Source organism: Pelophylax lessonae, assembly GCF_965119305.1.
Source record: "Pelophylax lessonae genome assembly, chromosome: 2".
In the NCBI taxonomy this organism is placed as follows: domain Eukaryota; kingdom Metazoa; phylum Chordata; class Amphibia; order Anura; family Ranidae; genus Pelophylax; species Pelophylax lessonae.
In genome coordinates this window covers 606039093-606064771 of record NC_138769.1, presented here as the reverse complement: position 1 = coordinate 606064771, position 25679 = coordinate 606039093, and positions in this window count along the sequence as shown.

Genomic DNA, 25679 nt, shown 5'->3' with positions numbered 1-25679 from the left:
CTCCCTCCATGTTCCAATGCAGCTTGAATGAAATACATGGGAGCAGGGTAGGGTTGTAGTGTCCTCTCCTGCTTCCATTTCACTCAAGCAGATTGCACATGTGGGCAGCTCTTGATACTCCCTGGCCGGTGGTCTGGCTGGTGCTGGCTGGTCCTCAGCAATGATGCGCTCCCTTGGAGATCGACTCCTGTTGGACCTGGCGTTCTCCCGTTGTTGTCGTAGAGCAGTTCTTGACCGTGTGCGATGGGCAATTGGTGAATCCATGCCTGTAATAATAATGGATAGATTTCAGCATTTCTGTCATATAGCCTTTTCTATCAGAATTATAAACCTTAAATGACTAGTGCAAGTGTCTCATTTTTAACAGATTTCAAGTGTGATAGGTGGCTGTCTCATAGGTAAACCTGAAAATAGGAGATAATTTAACTACTTCAGCCACTGTGATGTACCCGTACGTAGCCAGATTGAAGTGGTTATACCGGGATAGGACCTGCAGCTACAGGCAACATTCCAGTATCTATTTTTTTAACCAGCAATGCTCTTTAATGTAAAAGTGATCCTAGTGGCTAATTTAGTGATAGCTAATTAGCCGCTGGATCGCGTTTACTGGCAGCGGAAGGGGCAATGTGGATTCTCCTGTTCCACTGGGGAGCCCTGGACTGAATCCAGCAGTTCCGCCAGCTAACCATAGGGATGATTGAAGATCGGAACATCCCCAGATCTCTATAAAGAGGACCTGGCACTGCTCCAGCTATCACAAGGGATATTGTTCATCCCTTCTGAGTAGCCATAAAAGTAAACAAAAAAATTGTAAAAAAAATTATTAAAATAAAAAAAAAATGGAAATCCCCCCTGCCCCCCCCGGTCATGTGCAAAGGCAAATGCATATGTAGGTCACACACACACATATATCAATGGCGTTCCCACCGCACATCACACATGAGTTATTGCCTCAAACGTTGTAGCAAGAATATTATATGCAATGATTATAGCGCTAAGTGTCCTGTGTAACACTAAACTGGTAAACTGTAAAGGCTTTTAAAGCATCGTCTATGGATAATTTATTGTGTCGTTCCATTTGTTTGCTCAATTTTAAAGCTTGACATGTTAGGTGTCTATTTACGTGGCTTAACATCATTTATATTTGACCAAACCATTAGGTATTCTACGGTGTTTTTGTGCATTAAAATGCATTATTGCCCTCCAAATAGATTAGCAATTGAAAAACAGCTGCGCAAATACCGTGTGATATAAAAAAACTGCAACACCCACAATTTAATCCTCTCATGCCCCTGCTTTAAAAAAAATGTTTTGGGGTTCTAAGTAATTTTCTAGCAAAAAATGCTGATTTTACATATTTGCATCTGCCACTTTATAACTTACTACATAGTTATGACTACATAGATGGCAGAATTGATACTCGTGCCATTCAAGATATTGGCAGAGGCTCTTTATATACTTGATTATGTTTCTATATTGTATTTTTTAGAGCAATTAAAGTATTGTGTTTACGCCTACGTGCCCGCCTTTACAGGTGATTACATTAATTTGGAACACACCCTCTATTTGTCTTGTAGCACCCTACAGGTAGGTGCTAGGTAAGTATATAGTGGGCCTTGTCTGCCTAACAGCAGGGCTGTGATTTGTTAGGTAGGGTGTCAGGGCTTCCAGATGTGCCTGCTGAAGGGGAAGTATCCCCACTGGCTTCTGTTAGAGGCTTCTCATAGGGCAGTGTGGGAAGCCCAATCAGGGGACACATCCCAGCTTGTAACTACCCCAGAAGGCAGATTAGGCTGTGAATGATTCTGGGAGTGGGTATAAGTTTAGGGGAAGTGCATGACAGGGTGTCTTTGGGGGGAGCAGAGTCCCAGAAAGGAGAGTGCGGCTGTCTCTCCTCCTGTCTGAGGAAGGAGGATGTCGCGGGTTGTCGCCCGAGTATCCAGAGAGTGCTGAGTTGAGCTGAGGGGATCCGGTGTGCCGAGAACCTACGGAGAGAGAGAGGGGGGGGGGTCCAGTCCCAGGAAAGCCTACACATGTTGTGAGTACTGCGGATTGTCCCTGGGGGTCTGCCTAGAGTCAGAGGGGACCACTCCGGGAGAGGTTCTGGGATCCAGTGTCAGCTAGCTGTAAAGGGGGTACCTAGGTAGAGGACCCTGATTTTGCAAAGGGGGTACATAGTCAGTGGACCCTGAAGAGTTCAAGGTCAAAGGGGGCACCTGCAGTTTGGGCCCTGAATTGTACAGTGTGTGCCAGTTACAGTGACAGTTATACAGAGTTCTACAATATACTACCTCAAGCTGTGCCAGGCGGGGGAAAGTATTCAGTGACTTTTACTGCACAACAGTATCAGGAGTTCTATGGTTCTCAGTCTTGGATCTACTGGACTATAAGTCAGGGATTCAACACTTCTTCTGCTATACAGAGTGTTCTCAGAGTCAGTGAGCGTTGGCTGGCGCCGGCTGGCGTCAAGGAGGCGCCAACAGGCATTTTCAGGATCAAAGTCCCAATTGTAATTAGTTTGAGCCTAAAGGAGTATCCCACTCATTCCCTTCTCTCATCCCCTTTAATTTATAATAAAAACCCAAAAACAAAGATGCTGGAGTTGTCGCTGCTTCAGTTGTCACACCCAGGGACTCAGCTCACATGGGCTGGAGAGGATTCCGCTACTAATGGCAGACCCACATCAGGCCAGAGGCCTGGAAACCAAGTTGCTACGGTCTAAAGAGTGCTTATGTCCTTTTTCTTTTTTTACTAAATGCACCAGCATTCTCTTTGTATCTCCGGTAATGTACCTGTGGTGAAAAGTGCATTCTTTGTGATATACAGTTTCTCTATAGGTTTTTTTTTTTTCTTGTGTAAAATTTAGCGGCCTCTCGGCCCCTGGGCCTTAGCGCAGAGAGGCCGCATATTTGTGTGAATTGCAGTCAATATCGCTTTGCAGACAACGGATGTTTGGATGACATGACAGCCAACTACGGTGGTCATGTGATCTTAAGCTATGCCCCACCTCTGGGCATTTTAACCCTTTCATTCCTAAGCCTTTTTTTGACACTTGTTGCTTACAAGTTAAAGCCAGTATCTTTTGCTAGAAAATTACCTAGAACCCCCAAACATTTTATATATATATTTCTCTATCATCCATTGACAGACGCAGCTCCATATAATTCTTCACCATTGGGTTATGCTATAATACATCATACTGTATATTTTCTTGAAAACTACACTCAAACTTAGTGCACAAAATTAGACCCAGTTTTTCTGGTAAAATATAAAAGATGGTGCTGTGTCCGGTAATACGTCACCAACACCAAGACTGAAAATCGCGCACTCCTGTGAAATGGCAACAACTGCGGTACCTGAGATTGTCCATTGGCAACACTTTAAAAGCCTTTATAGGTTATCCGTGGGCTCTGGCACTAGAATGTTTTCTCTCACTATGAGGTTCATAGCGATACCTTACATGTGTGATGCAATCATTCTTTACATATGCATGCCAGACCTAAGCACACAATTGCATTTGGCATGATCATGGGGGCAGGCGGGAGTCATTTAAATTGTTCATTTTTAATAATAATTTTTTTATTCACATTTTTTTTTTGTTACACTCTTTTAACCACTTCCTTACCGCTGGGTGTCATATGACATCCAGGGGTTTAGGTGGGGATATCTGAATGATGGGTGCCGATGCAGGCATCATTCAGATAATATTTTTTTCAGCCTGCGATTCCCTTCACCATAAGAACAATCATAGTGGCTGTTCAGTCGTTTGATTGTTCTTATAGGAGGCGGGAGAGGACATCTCCCCCTTCCGCCACCCTCCGGTGCTTCTACTGACTCTCCCGTGCCATCGGCTTGCCGGGGAAGGAATCGGCCGCCGGCGGAAGTACACCATAGAGACTGCTGAGGACCAGATGGTCCCCTGCAGTCTCTTTGACTTTTGAAGGCCAGGGCATGAGGTGATGACGTCACGCCTGGCCTGTCAGTTGTTAATACTGCTGTGACCTCGGTTGGATAGCCGAGATCGTTTTTTTTTTTTTTTTATTTCAGGCTTTCCAGCCTGTAGGAGGAATCTGAGGTCTTATTGACCCCAGATCTCTCCATAAAGAGAACCTGTCATGCACTATTCCTATTACAAGGGATGTTTACAGTCCTTGTAATAGGAATAAAAGTGATAAAAAAAATAAAATATAAAAAAAAAATTAAAAAATTAAAGTGCCCTTATCCCCGCCTGCTCACATGCATAAGAGAACGTAAAGTTCGTCATGGCCACATATGTAATATGTAAATGGCGTTCAATCCATACATGTGAGGTATTGCCGCAAACGTTAGAGTGAGAGCAACAATTCTAGCACAAGACCTCCCCTGTAACTCTAAACTGGTAACCTGTAAACTTTTTTAAAGCATTGCCTATAGAGATTTTTAGGTACCAAGGTTTGGCGTCATTCCACAAGTGTGCGCAATTTTAAAGCCTGACATGTTAGGTATCTATTTACTCGACATAACATAATCTTTCACATTATACAACAAAATTGGGCTAACTGTAGTGTTTTTTTTTTTTTTATTTATGAAAGTTTGTTTTTTCCCATAAGAGCGCATCTGAAAAATTTCTGTGCAAATACCGTGTCGTGTGACATAAAAAGTTGCAATGACCACCATTTTATTCCCTAGGGTCTCTGCTAAAAAAAAAAATATATAATGTTTGCGGGTTACAAGTAATTTTCTAGCAAAAAAATGATGAATTTTACATGTAGGAGCGGAGTGCCAGAAATGGCCTGGTATGGAAGTGGTTAAAATATATTTTTTCATTCAACTTTATTGCTATTACAAGGGGTGAACAAGACCCACTGTGATAGCTTTGGCCGGTGACAGGCACTCCTCGTGGAGAAATCAAGGGTCTGTTAGATCGTCGATCCCTCCTCTGCCCTACAAGACAGCTGATCAGACAGAGGACTGATTTTTTTTTTTTTAATACACATTTTGGTTTTTTTTGCTAAAATATAATAGATAATGTTGCATCAGGTAAATAGATACCAAACTTGTCATGTGCATGCTTGTGAAATGGTGACAAACTGCGCTACCTAAAATTGTCCATAGGCAATGCTTTAAAAGCCTTTAAGTGCCGGTTCACATTTCTGCGATGTGGGAACGCTGGGAATATACAGCGTGTTCCTGCATCGCATCCGCACCCCTGGCAGTTCACACTGCCATATGCGACAGGCTGGGGGTGTCAATTAACAGTTAACAACACCCCCAGATCAGATTGCATATCGCAGTGCAATCTGAAAGTTCGCACAGAATCGGATCGCAGGTGCGTTAGGTGCGATTGCGGTGCAAATTCAGCCATACAAACTGTACCGCACAGAGATGGCATGTAATTTTAGGAGCAGTGCGCTCCGAATTACATGCGATCTCGGTGATCGCACAAATGTGAACCGGCACTTACAAAAAAAAAAAACAATATTTTTCATTTTCTTCTATATAACATTTCCAAAAAAAGAATAAAACATCAATTTTTTTCATCATTTTAGGCCAATTTGTATTCTGTTACATATTCTTGGTAAAAAAAAAAATCCCAATAAGTGCATTTTGATTGCTTTGCGCAAAAGTTATTGCGTCTACAAACTAGGGGAAAGATTTATGTCATTTTTTTTTCTACTAGTAATGGTGGTGATCTGCGATTTTTAGCGGGACTGCGACATTGCGGCGGACAGATTGGACCCCTAACTGTCATTTTTGACACTTTTGGGGGGACCAGTGACATTACTACAGTAATCAGGGCTAAAAATATGCACTGTTACTGTAATAATGACAAGGGCAGGGAAGGGGTTAACCCAGGGGTGATCAAAGGGTTAAGTGTGAGCCTAGGGGAGTGTTTTCTAACTGTATGGGGGATGGGCTTGTGAAATAAACTCAGAGACCTTTGATCCTATATGGGAGAATCACAGGCACTCTGTGAAAATTTCAGAGAGAAGAACGGTCTACTGTCTTTACAACAGCTGACTGGTGTTCTCTATCAGCGGGGAGCCATCGCGGGCGCACAGCGGCAATCGCGGCCGCCGGCCCTGTTGATCGGCATCCCTGCTGCCCAGTAGGGGTGGGTGCGTGCCGGCGGCGGCATGGGCTCTCCCCCCAGGAGTGCTCCCGCAAACCGCTGTACAGGTACGGCGATTGGCGCAGCTGAGCCAGCCTGCCGCAGTATATATGCGATGGGCGGTCGGCAAGTGGTTAAGCAAGCTTTGGGCAGGGCAAACCTAAATCCTAATGAAAATGTCATTTAAACAAGCTGCTAGCAAGCTTCAGCAAGCAACCACCATTTTCCTACACAGCAAGAAGTGCTGAAGCTCCCCCAATTCTACTAGAAGCATGTTTAACCTCTCTGGCGGTCTAATTATGTACAGATTACTGTGCTAAAAGCGCTACATTGTTTTGCATGCAAATCTGTTCTTTTATATTTTAAAACTCACCTTCCCCTGCGATCCCCTGCTGTCCTCCACTGCCGTCCTCCCCCCGCTGTCCTCCCACTGTCCTCCCGCTGTGTGCTCGGCCGATGCTGACACCTGTCTTTCCGTTCCCTTCCCTGTGAGTGTGGAACCGGCGGCAAATTCAAAAATGTAAATACACTAAATGAAATGATACAAAGCTGTGATCCTAACGGATTACACTGTATCATGCCATTTCACCACAGGATTTCACCTGGTGACTTTTCCAGTGCCCTGCCTGTGCTTTTCCAGTTCTTTGTGCCTGGAAAATAGAGAACGACCATGGCGTCCAAAAATTTTTCTTTTTGCGCAAAAGCACTTTTAGACGAACTGGAAAACAGCAACAGCGAAACTGAGTTACTTGAAGAACAGAGCGATAGCGATTCATGGGAAAATTCGTCATCAGGTACGGAAAGTGACGACAGCGACGATTCTGATGTCTCTTTCTGGCGCAAAACTCAGTTGAAAATTCTGAAGAATCATTTGATATACTTCCCAAATTCCACAAGCTATGTGCTAGGAAGAGACATCAGAATCGTCGCTGTCGTCACTTTCCGTACCCGATGACGAATTTTCCCACAAATCGCTATCGCTTAGTTCTTCAAGTAACTCCGTTTCGCTGTGGCTGTTTTCCAGTTCGTCTAAAAGTGCTTTTGCGCAAAAAGAACACTTTTTGGACGCCATGGTCGTTCTCTATTTTCCAGGTACAAAGAACTGGAAAAGCACAGGCAGGGCACTGGAAAAGTCACCCGGTGAAATTCTGTGGTTAAATGGGATGATACAGTGTAATCCGTTAGGATCACAGCTTTGTATCATGTCATTTGGTGTATTTACACTTGAATTTGCCGCCGGTTCCATCCCCCCCTGCGTCGCAACGCTCGCAGGGAAGAGAACCGGAAGGCAAGTGCCAGCAATCGGCCGAGCACAGAGCGGGGAGAGAGTATGAGGACGACCGGGAGGATGGCAGGGGGGACGGCGGGGGATCGCAGGGAAGGTGAATAACATTCTGTGGTAATCCCAAGTGTGGCTCGGGGTTACTGCTTTTGGTACTGAAAGTTAACCCCGAGCCACACTCGGGAATACCCCCAGGGAGGTTAATGTGACAGTCAGCTCTCTGTGATGTGTGTATCACCTCTCTAAACTGGAGTGCTTTAAATGCATCAATAAAGCTGCTAGAAGTTGGGAAGAAGTTTGCAGCTCATACTGATCTTACTCAAGCTAATGCCTGTGGGAACAAGGCTTAAGCCAAAGGTCCCCAAACTATGGCAAGGTGGTTTCCATAGACCAGCCCCTGTGAGAAGGCCCTACATGCAGAGCTTTCTCATTGCAAGCTACTGTATTCAGAAAGTCTGAGGGTGGAAGGCAGATGGTTCCAGCACCTGGCATTATTTCAGACACCCTTAGGTGGTGTGAACTCCTTTCCAATGGTGCTTATAGGCCTGGTTGTGACCTCCCTATGAGGGAAAGCACAGGGGATGAAGTCTGCAAGTTGAGTCTCATAGAACACCAATGCTGGGCCACCTTTTCCTATTAACACAAGGACCCCATTCCTTCCACTGACATAATGGCATTCATAACTCCTAAAGACCACCGATCTGGTAGTATGCATTTTTTTTACCCCCCCCCACCCCCCACCTCAAAACAGAGTTGTTTGGAGCCTGTTTACAGAAATTCATTTTTTTGGGCTTTAGCACTTTCTGAGCCACTGACCCAGAAACACATGCAAAGATTTTCTGATGTCACTTGTTGCTCTGAGGCTGTGACTCCCATTGTATAGAAGTCAGAGAACCAACTGGACAGCTAAGTAACTAGCAGGAACCGGCCGAGATCGGAACCATGTATGGGCAGGCTGAATGTACCCTAGTTGATCGATCAACCTGGGTACAACCAGCCTGTCCGAGTTTATAGGTGATTATTGCTAGTGGCTGTTATAGCTGCTAGCAAAAATCACTGTGTTCTCTCAGTGCGGCATCCTTCCCCGCCAGGAGAACACAATGGCTCTGTGGGAGTCGGTGTTGATGGGGAAATCGATCGATTTTCTTTATTGCAACCCATGGTTGCAGGAAAGAAGTTCGCTCTGTGTAAGGCTTGGCTTAGAAAATCAGTGCTCCTCATCTGACCCATTGATTCTCACCTTTCTAGTGGAATGTCATTTGAAATTTATTATAAGAAGATCTTGGAGTAGCCATATAAGAAGGCAAAAATGACCCAACCCACCAGGATACACCTAGAAGGTAAATGTGACTTTTTAGTGGATTGATCCCTTTTAGTATATGATAGTTATGTCATGAATTACATAGTTGATCCTCAGTTACCAAAAAGAGAAATGGCTTTTCCTGAGTAGGTTGTATTCATCACAAGCATGTGACACCTTGTCCTGAAACCTACAACTCCCCTTTCCCTATTTATATATGTGAGCGATTCCCCATCATACTAGAGCAGAAACGTACTTTATATACAAACCCTGAACAGTGAAACGGTAACGCCATCATTTAACCACTTTACGTCTGCTCACAGTAATACTACTGCGGCAGAGTGGTTCGTTATTGTCTGACGACGTAGTATTAACGTCGTCAAAAACTCCCCCTTCTGGGCGGCGCTTGCGCGCCGCCGGAGGCTCGCTCCCGCTGTTTTCATTCACAGCGGGAGTTGGGCCAAGGGAGGAGCAGCGGCGATCGCCGCTGCTCTGCCCCGATCGCCGGGGATCTAGTGTGGAGATTCGCCCGCCTGTGTAAACACAAGCGGACGGATCTCCATAGTGACAGGGAGTGACAGATCGGACAGTTCAGCATAGCTGGACATCCGATCTGTCCATGACTCACTCAGTCACCTCCCCCCCCACACGTCAGTAAGCACCAGGCATACATTAACCCCTCCCTCTCCAATAAAATTAACCCCTTCCCTGCCAGTGTCATTTTTACAGTAACAGTGCATATATATAGCACTGATTACTGCAGTAATGTCACTGGTACCCCCAAAAGTGTCAAAAATGTCAGTCAAGGGTCCGATCTGTCCGCCGCAATGTCGCAGTCCCACAAAAAAAAATCGCAGATCGCCGCCATTACGCGTTAAAAAAAACAAAACACCAAAAATGACAGAAATCTTTCCCTTTGTTAGTAAACGCAAAAACTTTTGCGCAAACCAATCAAAATACGCTTATTGCGATTTTTTTACCAAACATAGGTAGCAGAAAACAAATTGGCCAAAATTTTTTTAAAAAATTGGTTTTTACATCTTTTTTGGGGGGAATTTCATATAAAAAAATGTTAAAAATATTGTTATTTTTTCAAAATAAACGCTCTTTTTTTGATTATAGCGCAAAAAGTAAAAATCGCACAGGTGATCAAATACCACCAAAAGAAAGCTCTGTTTGTGGGAAAAAAAGGACGTAAATTTAGTTTGGGTACGGCGTCGCACGACCGCGCAATTGTCAGTTGAAGTCGCACAGCGCCGAATCGCAAAAAGTGGCCTGGACGGAAGACAGCAAAATCCTCCGGTGGTAAAGTGGTTAAGGAGGAACTGAACTCTGAAAGGTCTTTCCAAAATCGGCCAGGCAGAGGTGAAAGGAGCATTTACCAGTATTACCTGTGCTCTTCTTTTTCCATACAATGACAATCCTGTGTTTAGGCTCTTATTACTGCTATAGCTGACCTTGGAAGCTGCTACTAGCACAATTGTTTCCCCAAATTATGGCTCTAACAGTTATGTACTAAAGAAAAAAGACTTCACCAGGGGCTGCGCTCCCCTCAGAAATAATACTGTGCAAGATTAAAAATCACAGAAATTGTTTGTGCTTAACCGCTTGCCGACCGCCGCAAGTATATATACTGCGGCGGTCAGCCCCGGCCAGGCAAAGCGACGTATATATACGTCACTAGCCTGTGACCGGCTTGTGAGCCAATAGCGGGCGAGCGCGCGCCCACTAAGGCGCGCGCCCCCCGGCTCGTTCACTGAGGAGTCCGTGCGTGTGACCGGCGGACCCGATGTCAGCCGGTCACTCTGCGATCGTCGGTAAAGAGGGAGAAAGGCAGGCGGCTAATGTAAACAAGCCGCCTGTCATTCTTCCCTGTGTAAAAATGGACATCAGACGGTTCTACTATGTAGGACCATTGATCTCTGTTTTTACACTAGTAGCCATGTCCCATCACAGTTAGAAGCACGCCCCTAGGACACACTTAACCCCTCCAATACAGTTAACCCCTTCACTGCCAGTGTCATTTTTACAGTAACAGTGCATATGTATAGCACTGATTGCTGTAGTAATGTCACTGGTACCCCCAAAAGTGTCAAAAATGTCAGTCAAGGATCCGATCTGTCCGCTGCAATGTCGCAGTCCCGCAAAAAAAATCGCAGATCGCCTCCATTACTCGTTAAAAAAAAAACACCAGAAATGACAAAAATCTTTCCCTTTGTTAGTAAACACGATAACTTTTGCGCAAACCAATCAAAATACGCTTTTTGCGATTTTTTTTACCAAACATATGTAGCATAAAACAAATTGGCCGAAAATGTTAAAAAATTTAGATTTTTACATTTTTTTGGGGGGAATTTTATATAAAAAAATGGGAAAAATATTATTTTTGCAAAATTGACGCATTTTTTTGTTTATAGCGCATGATCAAAAAACCGCACAGGTGATCAAATACCACCAAAAGAAAGCTCTGTTTGTGGGAAAAAAGGACATCAAATTTGTTTAGGTACAGCATCGCACGACCGCGCAATTGTCCGTTAAAGTCACGCAGTGCCGAATCGCAAAATACCCCCTGGTCAGGAAGGGGGTAAAATCTTCCGGGGCTTAAGTGGTTAATAAACCTAAAAAGTTAAAGAAAAACCATTAAGGGCTCTTTCACACGGTCCGCCTCCGTAGGCGGATCCGTGTTGCTCAGTGGGGATCGATCCGCGATCCCCGCTGAGCCGGCGGATGACAGCTCCGTCTCCGCTTGCAGAGCGGAGAGGGAGGTGTCTCAGCCCCCGCTGCCCTCTATGGGGGATCGGATGAGAGAGGACCGCCTGTCCGCTCTCATCAGATCCGATCCGATTACTGAACGGATGGAAAAATAGGGTTTCCATCCGTCCAGATTTCATGGACAGGATCGGATGCGGGTGGCAGCGGGTGTCAGTGGAGGTGTCTCCGCTGACATCCGCTGCCCCATAGAGCTGCATGGAGGATCCGATCAGATCCACCTAAAAAACTGACAGGCGGATCTGATCGGATCGCCCGTGTGAAAGAGCCCTAAACCTTTCACTGCCAAGATTTCTGCTAGGAGGGGGAATTGGGGGAGGGGGGGGGGGTGAGTTGGGAAAAAGATTTGAACTGTGAGGGGGGGGGGCCCTGTCAGGTAAGCTGTTTGGGGCCCCTGTCAGGAGGCTTTTCGGGGCCCCTGTGATTTCTAATGGCAGCTCTGATCCTGAGTGTGAAAAAGTGATTTCTCTTCCCTCCAACTAGAAAGGAGGAGAGAAAACGCTGACAGATCATTTACAGTACAAATCGGGTCCAGATCTCTATTGTCCTCCCCCCCCCCCCCACACACACACACATATCCAGACACTGGACCCGACCTCACTGGTAAGGTGACATGACAGCTAATGACACTTACCGTCTCTCCTGGATACAGATGATTAGATATAGAAGCTGTAATGTCAGAAAAATCCGCTGTAGGGCGCTGTGACGGCAGTGACAGGAGACACTCCCTCTCCCTGGCAACCACAGTAAAAATGGCGCCGCTCTGCCTGCGCGTGCCACACGTCACATGATCCGCCTGCCCCCTGCACCAATCAGAGGAAGCGCGAGCCCACCTCCGCGCGCTGCCAGTGAGGCCGCTCATCCCCGATGCTTACTGACAGGAGTGAGAGAGCTGGGGAGAGGATTAGACTTTGTCCTCCCTCCAGCCTGTGGCAATAGAGAGCGCCGCTGTATAGTGAGGGAAGGCTGCCCGCCCTCCCTCTATCACCCTGGTCACATGGCTGGAGGGAGGAAAACAAAACATGCTTCCCGGTGTGGTGGTAAGTACAAGGGGGGAGAACTCAGCCCAAGACCTTCCCCCTCTCCTCCTCATCCTTAGAGCCCTCTCACCTACCCCTCTGCTCTCTTCCCTAGAACCTCATCTCCCCCCCCCCCATCTCCTCACCTACCCCCCATCTCCTCACCTACCCCCCCATCTCCTCACCTACCCCCCCATCTCCTCACCTCCCCCCCCCATCTCCTCACCTCCCCCCCCCATCTCCTCACCTCCCCCCCCATCTCCTCACCTACCCCCCCCATCTCCTCACCTACCCCCCCATCTCCTCACCTACCCCCCCCCATCTCCTCACCTACCCCCCCCCATCTCCTCACCTACCCCCCCCCATCTCCTCATCTACCCACCCCCATCTCCTCATCTACCCCCCATCTCCTCACCTACCCCCCCCCCCATCTCCTCACCTACCCCCCCTCCATCTCCTCACCTACCCCCCCCATCTCCTCACCTACACCCCCCCCCCCATCTCCCCACCTCCCCCCCCCCCATCTCCTCACCTACCCCCCCCCCCATCTCACCTACCCCCCCATCTCCTCACCTACCCCCCCCCCCCCATCTCCTCACCTACCCCCCCCCATCTCCTCACCTACCCCCCCCACCATCTCCTCACCTACCCCCCCCCACCATCTCCTCACCTACCCCCCCCCACCATCTCCTCACCTACCCCCCCCACCATCTCCTCACCTACCCCCCCCACCATCTCCTCACCTACCCCCCCATCTTCTCACCTACCCCCCCCCCCATCTCCTCACCTACCCCCCATCTCCTCACCTACCCCCCCATCTTCTCACCTACCCCCCCCCCCCAGGCTTATATTATATGGAGCCCAGAAAATGTCATTGGTAATCCTTGGTAAAGTCTCCCAGTAAATCTATCAGTGCTTTTCCCATCAGCCTGTCAGTCTATTCTCTTTTTATTTATTGATTTATTTTACCATGAAAGCAGACATTTTATTTTCTACATTTTCATCTTATTTTTTTATTTCCATGACTTTCTTGCATTTATAAAGCATTTCTCTGCTAAAGCCCCCCTCTGGACGAACCCTTCACCACTTTATCCAAAACAACAGCAAAACCATAAATGTTGGCTTAGTGCCGCTTCACATTTCTGCCATCACAGAGATGGCATGTAATTCTGAGCGCTCCTAAAATAACATGCCATCTCTGTGCGCTGCAAATTCACCCATACAGATTGTATGACTCAATTCCCACCGCAATCGCACCCATCTCGCACAGGACCCTTTATTTGGTCTGCAGCAGAATCGGATGGCATGGTGGTTCACACTAGTGTGATCCGATTCTGTGCCAACTTATAGATTGCACTGCGATATGCCATCTGATCTGGGGGTGTCGTTAACTTTTAATTGACACCCCCAGTGTATGGCATATGGCAGTGTGAACTGCCAGGGGTGCGGATGCGATGCGGGAACACGCTGTATATTCGCAGCGTTCCCGCATCGCAGAAATGTGAACCTTATACAATAATTTTTAATGTATATTTATGAAAATCCATGAGTAAAAATACATTGTAATTAAAAATAGCCAACAATAAAATGACTTTAAAAATATATTTTATGCATCAATAATAGTGGTGGGGGAGGGGATGTATGCTCAGAAATGAGGACACCCGTTGATTGAAAAGAGGGGGTCTCATGGATTTTGTATGCAGTGAAGTAACAATTGCCACCACAGTCCATGCAGCTGCTATGGTGCCTGGGTGGGGGAGGGGGGGGGGGCTGTTGGCTCTGACCCTGTACCCCCATTGTGATATTTCCAATAAAAAGAGCTGATGTTAGATATATAGGGGTCTTCAGGATCATTATTGTCCTTTGTCACTAATTCCCCTTTGCAGGCTGTGCAGTAAAAATAATTTATCTGTCTAAGTAGAGAACCCCCTCTCTTCCTCACCCCCTCTCTTCCTCACCCCCTCTCTTCTTTTGACCCCCCCCCCCCTTTCCTTAGAACCTCCCTCTTCCTCAGACCCACCCCTCTCCTATACCCCATAGCACACATAACATAGTGATGATGACGCGGAAGGGGGCGGTAACCGTTTCGGTAACCGCACCCCCGCCTCATCATGTTCATGCGGCCGGCCCGCCCTCCAGTGACGCTTCCGCTGCCTCATTGGTTGATAATCTCCCGGCTGTTACTGCTGCTGCTAGCCAGTCACAGTGTCTCCAGGCAAACTGCGGCCGGCCCTCCCCGCTGCCTGATTGGGTCATCTCCTCGGCTGCTGCTGGCCACTGACTGACAGTAAGGGCAAACTGCGGACCCGGAAGGACACCTACCTGTACCAGTGCTATACTCTGAATGTAATAATGCCCCCCCTCAGTGCTTTTTAGCCCCCCCAGTGTTCTTTAGCCGCACCCCCCCCCCCAGTGTTCTTAGTCCCCCGCAGTTCATTTAGTCCCCCCGTGCTCTTAAAAGGTGCTCTTCAGCTCTCCACAGTGCTTTTCATCGTTTCCCCCCCCCCCCCATGCTTTCTGGCTCCCCCAGTGCTCTCCAGCTCCCTGGCTCCCCCCTCAGTGATTTCCAGTTCCCCCAGACAGTGCTCTCCAGTCCCCCCCCCTCTCCCCCTGTGCTCTCCATCCCCCTGGGTACTCGACGCAGAATTAAAAAAAACTGACTGCATTCAAAACAGCCAAACTTGGTGTTTTGAATGCTTGTCGGTGCTGGGGGGGGGGGGGGGGTTGGGTCTTTTAGACACCCATATCCCTCCACAAGGAGTACCTGCAGAAAAAAAAAAGAATAAAAAAATACCAATATCCGATCACCAAAACATCAGTATCGGCATTAAAAAAACGATATCCGTCGATCGCCACTAATTTTAACCCACCTCCCCTCTTCTGCACTTGTGGTACTGTCAGTATTAATAACCCCCTCCCCCCACATTGGTGGTCATGGAATGGGTTACATTTCAATGCCATTGACCACCAATGTTGGAAAGGGGGTTAATTATATTGACACCTGTGCTAGGGGTTAATAATGCAGCCTCTGACATCAATACTGGGGGATCTTTAATGCGTTCAATGACATCAATACTGGGGGGTTTAATGCATTCACTGACACCAATACTGGGGGGTTTAATGCGTTCACTGACATCAATACTGGGGGGTTTAATGCGTTCACTGACATCAATACTGGGGGGTTTAATGCGTCCACTGACATCAATACTGGGGGGTTTAATGCTTTCACTGACCTCAATACTGGGGGGTTTAATGCGTTCACTGACACCAATACTGGGGGGTTTAATGCGTCCACTGACATCAATACTGGGGGTTTTAATGCTTTCACTGACATCAATACTGGGGGGTTTAATGCGTTCACTGACATCAATACTGGGGGATCTTTAATGCGTTCACTGACATCAATACTGGGGGGTTTAATGCGTTCACTGACATCAATACTGGGGGGTTTAATGCGTTCACTGACACCAATACTGGGGGGTTTAATGCGTTCACTGACATCAATACTGGGGGGTTTAATGCGTTCACTGACATCAATACTGGGGGGTTTAATGCGTTCACTGACACCAATACTGGGGGGTTTAATGCGTTCACTGACATCAATACTGGGGGATCTTTAAAGAGGAAGTAAACTCCCCCCAATAAAAACGAGGAAAAAAAAGCCCTGTAAAGAAAAAGGCATAATGAGCTAGTATGCATCGCATACTAGCTCATTATGTAGTACTTACCTTAAAACGAAGCCCCCGCCGTGCCGCCACCTCAGCGACATGACGGCGACATGTCCGGCCGTCCTGCTTCCGGGTTCGCGTCCTCCGGCCATCTGATTGGCCGGAGGCGCGATTACATCACTCCCGCGCATGCGCGCGGGAGCCGCCGTTCACGGCACTGAGCTCTGAAGGAACGGCACGGGTGGCCGTTCCTTCAGAGCGCCTGCGCCGATGACGTCATCGGCAGTAGGCACTCTAAATATCTCCTAATCGGTGCAAGTTTAGGAGATATTTATAGCACCTATAGGTAAGCCTTAATATAGGCTTACCTATAGGTACAAGTTTGTGAGGTGGGTTTACAACCTCTTTAATGCGTCCACTGACATCAATACTGGGGGGTTTAATGCGTTCACTGACACCAATACTGGGGGGTTTAATGCGTCCACCGACATCATTGCTGCGAGTTTTATTGTGCCCACTGAATTCAGTGCTGAGGGTCTTTATTGCATCCACTGACACCAATGCTGGGGGGTCTTTAATGCATCCACTGACATCATTGCTGGGGGTTTTAATGCGTCCACCTGCACCAATGCTGGGGGTTATTAATGTGGGGGACACCAATGCTTGGAGGTCTTTAATGCATCCACCGACATCAATGCTGGGAGTCTTTTTTGCATAGACTGACACTAATACTAGGGGGTCTTTATTGCGTCCACTGACATCAATGCTGAGGGGGGTCTTTGTTGCCTTCACTGACATCAATGCTGGGGGTCTTTATTGCCTTCACTGACCTCAATGCTGGAGGGTCTTTATTATGTCCACTAATTTCAATGCTGGGGGTCTTCTATGCGTCCACTGACGTCAATGCTATAGGGTTTTTTAATGCATCCACTGTAATCCATGCTGAAGGGGGTCTTTATTGCCTTCACTGACCTCAATGCTGGGGGTCTTTATTGCATCCACTGACATCAATGCTGGGGGTCTTTATTGCCTTCACTGACCTCAATGCTGGGAGTCTTTATTGCCTTCACTGACCTCAATGCTGGGGGTCTTTATTGCATCCACTGACATCAATGCTGGGGGTCTTTATTGCCTTCACTGACATCAATGCTGAGGATCTTTATTGCCTTCACTGACATCAATGCTGAGGGTCTTTATTGCATCCACTGACATCAATGCTGGGGGTCTTTATTGCATCCACTGACATCAATGCTGGGGGTCTTTATTGCCTTCACTGACATCAATGCTGGGGGTCTTTATTGTCTTCACTGACATCAATGGTGGGGGTCTTTATTGCCTTCACTGACATCAATGGTGGGGGTCTTTATTGCCTTCACTGACATCAATGCTGAGGGGGGTCTTTATTGCCTTCACTGACATCAATGCTGAGGGTCTTTATTGCATCCACTGACATCAATGCTGGGGGTCTTTATTGCATCCACTGACATCAATGCTGGGGGTCTTTATTGCCTTCACTGACATCAATGCTGGGGGTCTTTATTGCCTTCACTGACATCAATGCTGGCGGTCTTTATTGCCTTCACTGACATCAATGCTGGGGGTCTTTATTGCCTTCACTGACATCAATGCTGGCGGTCTTTATTGCCTTTACTGACATCAATGCTGGGGGTCTTTATTGCATCCACTGACATCAATGCTGGGGGGGTGTTTATTGCCTTCACTGACATCAATGCTGGGGGTCTTTATTGCATCCACTGACATCAATGCTGAAGGGGGTGTTTATTGCCTTCACTGACATCAATGCTGGGGGTCTTTATTGCATCCACTGACATCAATGCTGAAGGGGGTCTTTTTTGCCTTCACTGACATCAATGCTGGGGGTCTTTATTGCATCCACTGATATTAATGCTGAGGGGGGTCTTTATTGCATCCACTGACCTCAATGCTGAAGGGGGGTCTTTATTGCCTTCACTGACATCAATGCTGGGGGGGGGGGGGGTCTTTATTATGTCCACTAATATCAATGCTGGGGGTTTTTTAATGCGTCCACTGACATCAATGCTGGGGGTCTTTATTGCATCCACTGACATCAATGCTGGGGGTCTTTATTGCATCCACTGACATCAATGCTGGGGGTCTTTATTGCATCCACTGACATCAATGCTGGGGGATCTTTATTGTCTTCACTGACATCAATGCTGGGGGGAGTCTTTATTGCATCCACTGACATCAATGCTGGGGGTCTTTATTGCCTTCACTGACATCAATGCTGGGGGTCTTTATTGCCTTCACTGACATCAATGCTGGGGGGGTCTTTATTTCCTTCACTGACATCAATGCTGAGGGGGGTCTTTATTGCCTTCACTGACATCAATGCTAGGCGTCTTTATTGCATCCACTGACATCAATGCTGGGGGTCTTTATTGCCTTCACTGACATCAATGCTGGGGGTCTATATTGCATCCACTGACATCAATGCTGAGGGGGGTCTTTATTGCCTTCACTGACATCAATGCTGGGGGTCTTTATTGCCTTCACTGACATCAATGCTGGGGGTCTTTATTGCCTTCACTGACATTAATGCTGGGGGTCTTTATTACATCCACTGACATCAATGCTGGGGGGGGGTCTTTATTATGTCCACTTATATCAATGCTGGGGGTCTTTATTGCGTCCACTGACATCAATGCTGCGGGGTTTTAATGCGTCCACTGACACCAATACTGGGGGGTTTAATGTGTCCACTGACATCAATACTGGGGGGTTTAATGTGTCCACTGACACCAATACTGGGGGGTTTAATGCGTCCACTGACATACTGGGGGGTTTAATGCGTCCACTGACATCAATACTGGGGGTTTTAATGCGTTCACTGACACCAATACTGGGGGGTTTAATGCGTTCACTGACATCAATACTGGGGGGTTTAATGCGTTCACTGACATCAATACTGGGGGGTTTAATGCGTTCACTGACATCAATACTGGGGGGTTTAATGCGTTCACTGACATCAATACTGGGGGGTTTAATGCGTTCACTGACATCAATACTGGGGGGTTTAATGCGTCCACCGACATCATTGCTGCGACTTTTGTTGTGCCCACTGAATTCAGTGCTGAGGGTCTTTATTGCATCCACTGACACCAATGCTGGGGGTTTTAATGCGTCCACCTGCACCAATGCTGGGGGTTATTAATGTAGGGGGAGGGGTTTAATAATACTGACACCTGTGCTAGGGGTTAATAATGCAGCCTCTGACACCAATGCTTGGAGGTCTTTAATGCATCCACCGACATCAATGCTGGGGGGGTCTTTTTTGCATTCACTGACATCAATGCTGGGAGTCTTTTTTGCATAGACTGACACTAATACTAGGGGGTCTTTATTGCGTCCACTTTCATTAATGCTGGAGGGTCTTTATTGCATCCACTGACATCAATGCTGGGGGTCTTTATTGCCTTCACTGACATCAATGCTGAGGGTCTTTATTGCCTTCACTGACATCAATGCTGAGGGTCTTTATTGCCTTCACTGACATCAATGCTGAGGGTCTTTATTGCCTTCACTGACATCAATGCTGGGGGTCTTTATTGCCTTCACTGACATCAATGCTGAGGGTCTTTATTGCCTTCACTGACATCAATGCTGGGGGTCTTTATTGCCTTCACTGACATCAATGCTGGGGGTCTTTATTGCCTTCACTGACATCAATGCTGAGGGTCTTTATTGCCTTCACTGACATCAATGCTGAGGGTCTTTATTGCATCCACTGACATCAATGCTGGGGGTCTTTATTGCCTTCACTGACATCAATGCTGAGGGTCTTTATTGCCTTCACTGACATCAATGCTGGGGGTCTTTATTGCATCCACTGACATCAATGCTGGGGGTCTTTATTGCATCCACTGACATCAATGCTGGGGGTCTTTTTTGCCTTCACTGACATCAATGCTGGGGGTCTTTATTGCCTTCACTGACATCAATGCTGGGGGTGGTTATTGCCTTCACTGACATCAATGCTGGGGGTGGTTATTGCCTTCACTGACATCAATGCTGGGGGGGTCTTTATTTCCTTCACTGACATCAATGCAGAGGGGGGTCTTTATTTCCTTCACTGACATCAATGCTGGGGGTTTTAATGCGTCCACCTGCACCAATGCTGGGGGGGGTCTTTAATGCATCAATAGACATCAATGCTGGGAAATTTGAATGCCTTCCCTGACATCAATGCTGGGGGGGTTAATGCATCCACTGACATCATTGCTGGGGTTAATTAATGTGGGGGAGGGGTTTAATAATACTGGCACCTGTGCTAGGGGTTAATAATGCAGCCTCTGACACCAATGCTAGGGGATCTTAAATGCGTCCACTGACATTAATTCTGGGGTTTTTTAACCACTTGCCGACCGCCGCACGACTATCTACGTCGGCGGTCAGCCCCTCACAGGCAAACTAACGTAGGGCTACGTTGCTTGCTTGTGAGGGTCTAGGGAGCGAGCGCGCGCCCCCGCGTGGTCACGGACCCCCCCCCCCCCCGCGCGCGTGTGACCAGCGGACCCGGTGTCCGCCGGCCGATCGGCGGGGGAGAGGGAGAATGTCAGGCAGCTTGTGTAAAGACACTGATCACATGGATCTACTATGTAGATTCGTTGATCAGTGTCCTTACAGCTCAAGCCACAGCCAATCACAGTAGAAAGCACGCCCCTAGGGACACACACAGCCCCTCCCCCAAATAAAGTTAACCCCTTCACTACCAGTGTATTTTTACAGTAACAGTGCATATATTTAGCACTGATTACTGTAGTAATGTCACTGGTAACCCCAAACGTGTCAAAAATGTCAGTCAAGGGTCCGATCTGTCCGCCGCAATGTCGCAGTACCGCAAAAAAATCGCAGATCGCCGCCATTACGCGTTAAAAAAAAAAACAACAAAAATGACAAAAATCTTTCCCTTTGTTAGTAAACGCGATAACTTTTGTGCAAACCAATCAAAATACGCTTTTTGCGATATTTTTTACCAAACATAGGTAGCATAAAACAAATTGGCCGAAAATTTCGATTTTTACATTTTTTTGGGGGGGGAATTTCATATAAAAATATGTGAAAAATATTGCTATTTTTGCAAAATTTACGCTCTTTTTTTTTTGTTTATAGCGCGTGATCAAAAAATCGCACAGGTGATCAAATACCACCAAAAGAAAGCTCTGTTTGTGGGAAAAAAAGGAAGCCAAATTCGTTTAGGTACAGCGTCGCACGACCGCGCAATTGTCCGTTAAAGTCATGCAGTGCCGAATCGCAAAATACCCCCTGGTCGGAATGGGGGTAAAATCTTCCGGGGCTTAAGTGGTAATGCATCCACTGACACCAATGCTGGGGGGGGGGGGGGGGGGCTTTTAATGCGTCCACTGAAACCAATTCTGGTCAATTTTAATGCGTCCGCTGACGCCAATACTGGGGGGTTTTAAAGCGTCCACTGACACCAATGCTTGGGGGTCTCTAATGCATCCACTGACATTAATGCTGGAAGTCTTTAATGCATCCGCAGACATCAATGGTGGGGGCTATTAATGTATTCACTGACATCATTGCTGGGGGTTTTAATGCGTCCACTCACTTCAATGCTGGGGGTTTTAATGCGTCCACTGACACCAATGCTGGGGTTATTTAATGCGTCCACTGACATCAATGCTGGGGGGGGGTCTTTTTTGCATTCACTGACATCAATGCTGGGAGTCTTTATTATGTCCACTGATATCAATGCTGGGGGTCTTCAATGCGTCCACTGACATCAATAATGGGGGGTTTTAATGCATCCACTGTCATCCATGCTGCAGGTTTTAATGTGTCCACTGACATCAATGCTGGGGGTCTTTATTGCATCCACTGACACCAATGCTGGGGGTTTTAATGCGTCCACCTGCACATGAGTGCTGGGGGGGGGGGTCTTTAATGCATCAATAGACATCAATGCTGGGAAATTTTAATGCCTTCCCTGACATCAATGCTCGGGGGGGGTTTAATGCATCCACTGACATCATTGCTGGGGTTAATGTGGGGGAGGGGTTTAATAATACTGGCACCTGTGCTAGGGGTTAATAATGCAGCCTCTGCCACCAATGCTAGGGGATCTTAAATGCATCCACTGACATTAATTCTGGGGTTTTTTAATGCGTTCACTGACATCAATGCTGGGGGGGTCTTTAATGCATCCACTGACACCAATACTGGGGGATTTTAATGTGTCCAGTGACGCCAATGCTGGGGGAGGGGGGGTTTACTGAGTCCCTTGACACCAATGCTGAGGGGTTTTAAAGCGTCCACTGACACCAATGCTTGAGGGTCTCTAATGCATCCACTGACATTAATGCTGGAGGTCTTTAATGCATCCGCAGACATCAATGGTGGGGGCTATTAATGTATTCACTGACATCATTGCTGGGGGTTTTAATGCGTCCACTGACACCAATGCTGGGGTTATTTAATGCGTCCACTGACATCAATGCTGGGGGTCTTTATTGCATCCACTGACATCAATGCTGGGGTCTTTATTGCATCCACTGACATCAATGCTTAGGGGGGTCTTTATTGCCTTCACTGACATCAATGCTGGGGGTCTTTATTGCCTTCACTGACATCAATGCTGGGGGGTCTTTATTGCATCCACTGACATCAATGCTGGGGGTCTTTATTGCATCCACTGACATCAATGCTTAGGGGGGTCTATATTGCATCCACTGACATCAATGCTGGGGGTCTTTATTGCATCCACTGACATCAATGCTGGGGGTCTTTATTGCATCCACTGACATCAATGCTTAGGGGGGTCTATATTGCGTTCACTGAACTCAATGCTGGAGGTCTTTAACCACTTTATGACCGCCCGCCTCACGAGCAGGCAGCTAGGGGGCGAGCGCTTGTCAGTGGGAAAGCCGATGCACAGGGCAAGCGGCTCCAATTGCCGCCTGACACCCGCGATCGTTCCCCGCTGAGAGAGAAGAACGGTCAGCTGTTGAAAACACAGCCGGCCTTCCTTCTCCCTGGAATGATCATAGCGCCCCTGTGATCCTGCTATATAGGAACACAGGTCTCTGTGATCATTTCACAAGCCACGCCTCTAGGTACACATTTAACCCCTGATCACTCAGTGTTAACCCCTTCCCTGCCAGTGTCATTAGTACAGTAACAGTGCATATTTTAGCACTGATTACTGTAGTAATGTCACTGGTCCCCCCCAGAAGTGTCAAAAATGTCAGTCAGGGGTCCGATCTGTCCGCCGCAATGTCGTAGTCCCGCTAAAAATCGCAGATCGCGACCATTGCTAGTAAAAAAATTAAAATGACATAAATCTTTCCCATAGTTAGTAGACGCGATATTGTTTGCGCAAACCAATCAAAATACGCTTATTGTGATTTTTGTTTACCAGAAATATGTAGCAGAAAACAAATTGGCCAAAAATGTAAAAAAAAAAAATAGATTTTTAATTTTTTTTTGGGGAATGTTATATAGCAGAATGTAAAAAATATTGTGTTTTTTTTTTTTCAGAATTGTCGCTCTTTTTTTTTTGTTTTAGTCCCCCTTCACACTGGGGCGACCTGTGAGGCGACCTGGTCGCCTCACAGGTCGCCGTAGGTCGCCTTCCATAGAGAAGCTGCGGACCCCTTCTAATAGTCGCTCCGACTTAGAAAAAGGGTCCGGAGCTTCTTTGGGGCGACCCGGAGCGACCTGCATAGACTTCAATGTTATGAAGTCCGTGCCGGCCGCTCCGAGGTCGCGGCGCGCTGCTTGCACCGCGACCTCGGAGGTCGCCCCTGGAAGTCGGATCGCCCCAGTGTGAACGGGGCCTTATAGCGCAAAAAATAAAAATCGCACAGGTGATCAAATACCACCAAAAGAAAGCTCTATTTGTGGGAAATGAAGGACATGATTTTTATTTATGTACAGCGTCGCAGGACTGCGCAATTCTTCGTTAAATCAATGCAGTGCCGAATCACAAAATATGGCCTGGTTATTAAGGGGGCAAATCCTTCCGGTCCAGAAGTGGTTAATACATCAATAGACACCAATGCTGGGGGTTTTAATGCATCCATTGACATCAATCCTGGGCATTTTAATGTGTCCACCGGCACCAATGCTGGGGGTTTTAATGTGTCCACCGGCACCAATGCTGGGGGTTTTAATGCGTCCACTGACATCATTGCTGGGGGTTTTAATGCGTCCACTGACCTCAATGCTGGGGAGTTTTAATGCGTCCACTGACATTAATGCTGGGGGGTCCTTAATGCATCCACTGACATCAATGATGGGGGTCTTTACTGCATCCACTGACATCAATGATGGGGGTCTTTACTGCATCCACTGACATCAATGCTGGGGGGTCTTTAATGCGTCCACTGACATCAATGATGGGGGGTCTTTATTATGTCCACTGACATCAATCCTGGGGGTCTTTACTGCGTTCACTGACATCAATAATGGGGGGTTTTAATGCGTCCACTGACATCAATGCTGGGGGGAGGGGTCTTTATTGCCTTCACTGATCTCAGTGCTGGAGGTCTTTAACCAATTTACGTCCGCTTGCCGCAGTTATACTGTGGCAGGCAGCCGCTCCTGGGCAAACCGCCGTAGCTATATGTCGCTCAGGCGCAGGCAGCTAGAGGGCGAGCGCTCGTCAGCGGGAAAGCCGATGCACAGGACAAGCGGCTCCGGTTGCCGTCTTGACACCCGCGATTGTTCCCCGCTGAGAGAGAAGAACGGTCAGCTGTTGTAAACACAGCCGGCCTTCCTTCTCCCTGGAATGATCATAGAGCCCCTGTGATCCTGCTTTATAGGAACACAGGTCTCTGTGATCATTTCACAAGCCACACCCCCCCCCCACAGTTAGAAACCCATTCCTAGGTACATATTTAACCCCCTGATCACCCACAGTGTTAACTTCTTCCCTGCCAGTGTCATTAGCACAGTAACAGTGCATATTTGTGGCACTGATTACTGAGGTAATGTCACTGGTCCCCCCAAAAATGTCAGTCAGGGGTCCGATCTGTCCACCACAATGTCATAGTCCTGCTAAAAATCGCAGATCGTGACCATTACTAGTAAAAAAAATAAATAAAAATGACATAAATCTTATAGTTAGTAGACGCGATAACTTTTGCGCAAACCAATCAAAATACGCTTATTGTGATTTTTGTTTACCAAAAATATGTAGTAGAAAACAAATTGGCCTAAAATGTTAAAAAATGCTAATGTTATAAAGCAGAATGTGAAAAATATTGTTTCTCTTACGTCCTCCGACAGTCGCCGCCTCTTCATATTCGTCACATATGGGGTATTAGACTTTGCTCCGAAGGAGTAGCTAGGCAACAGAATATGTTAACATTAAAGCTTTTAACATATCCCACCCTCAAGGGGTGGTCCCCTCAGTCAATACCCTCCTACTTCCTGCAACCATATCTCAGTTTTAATGTCTAGCTTGTCAGGAGTGGCTGGCTCTCTCTGTGCTGGGGCTTTGTGCCCCAGACTCTTTCTTCTTTTTTGATTTTTTGTTTGAGTT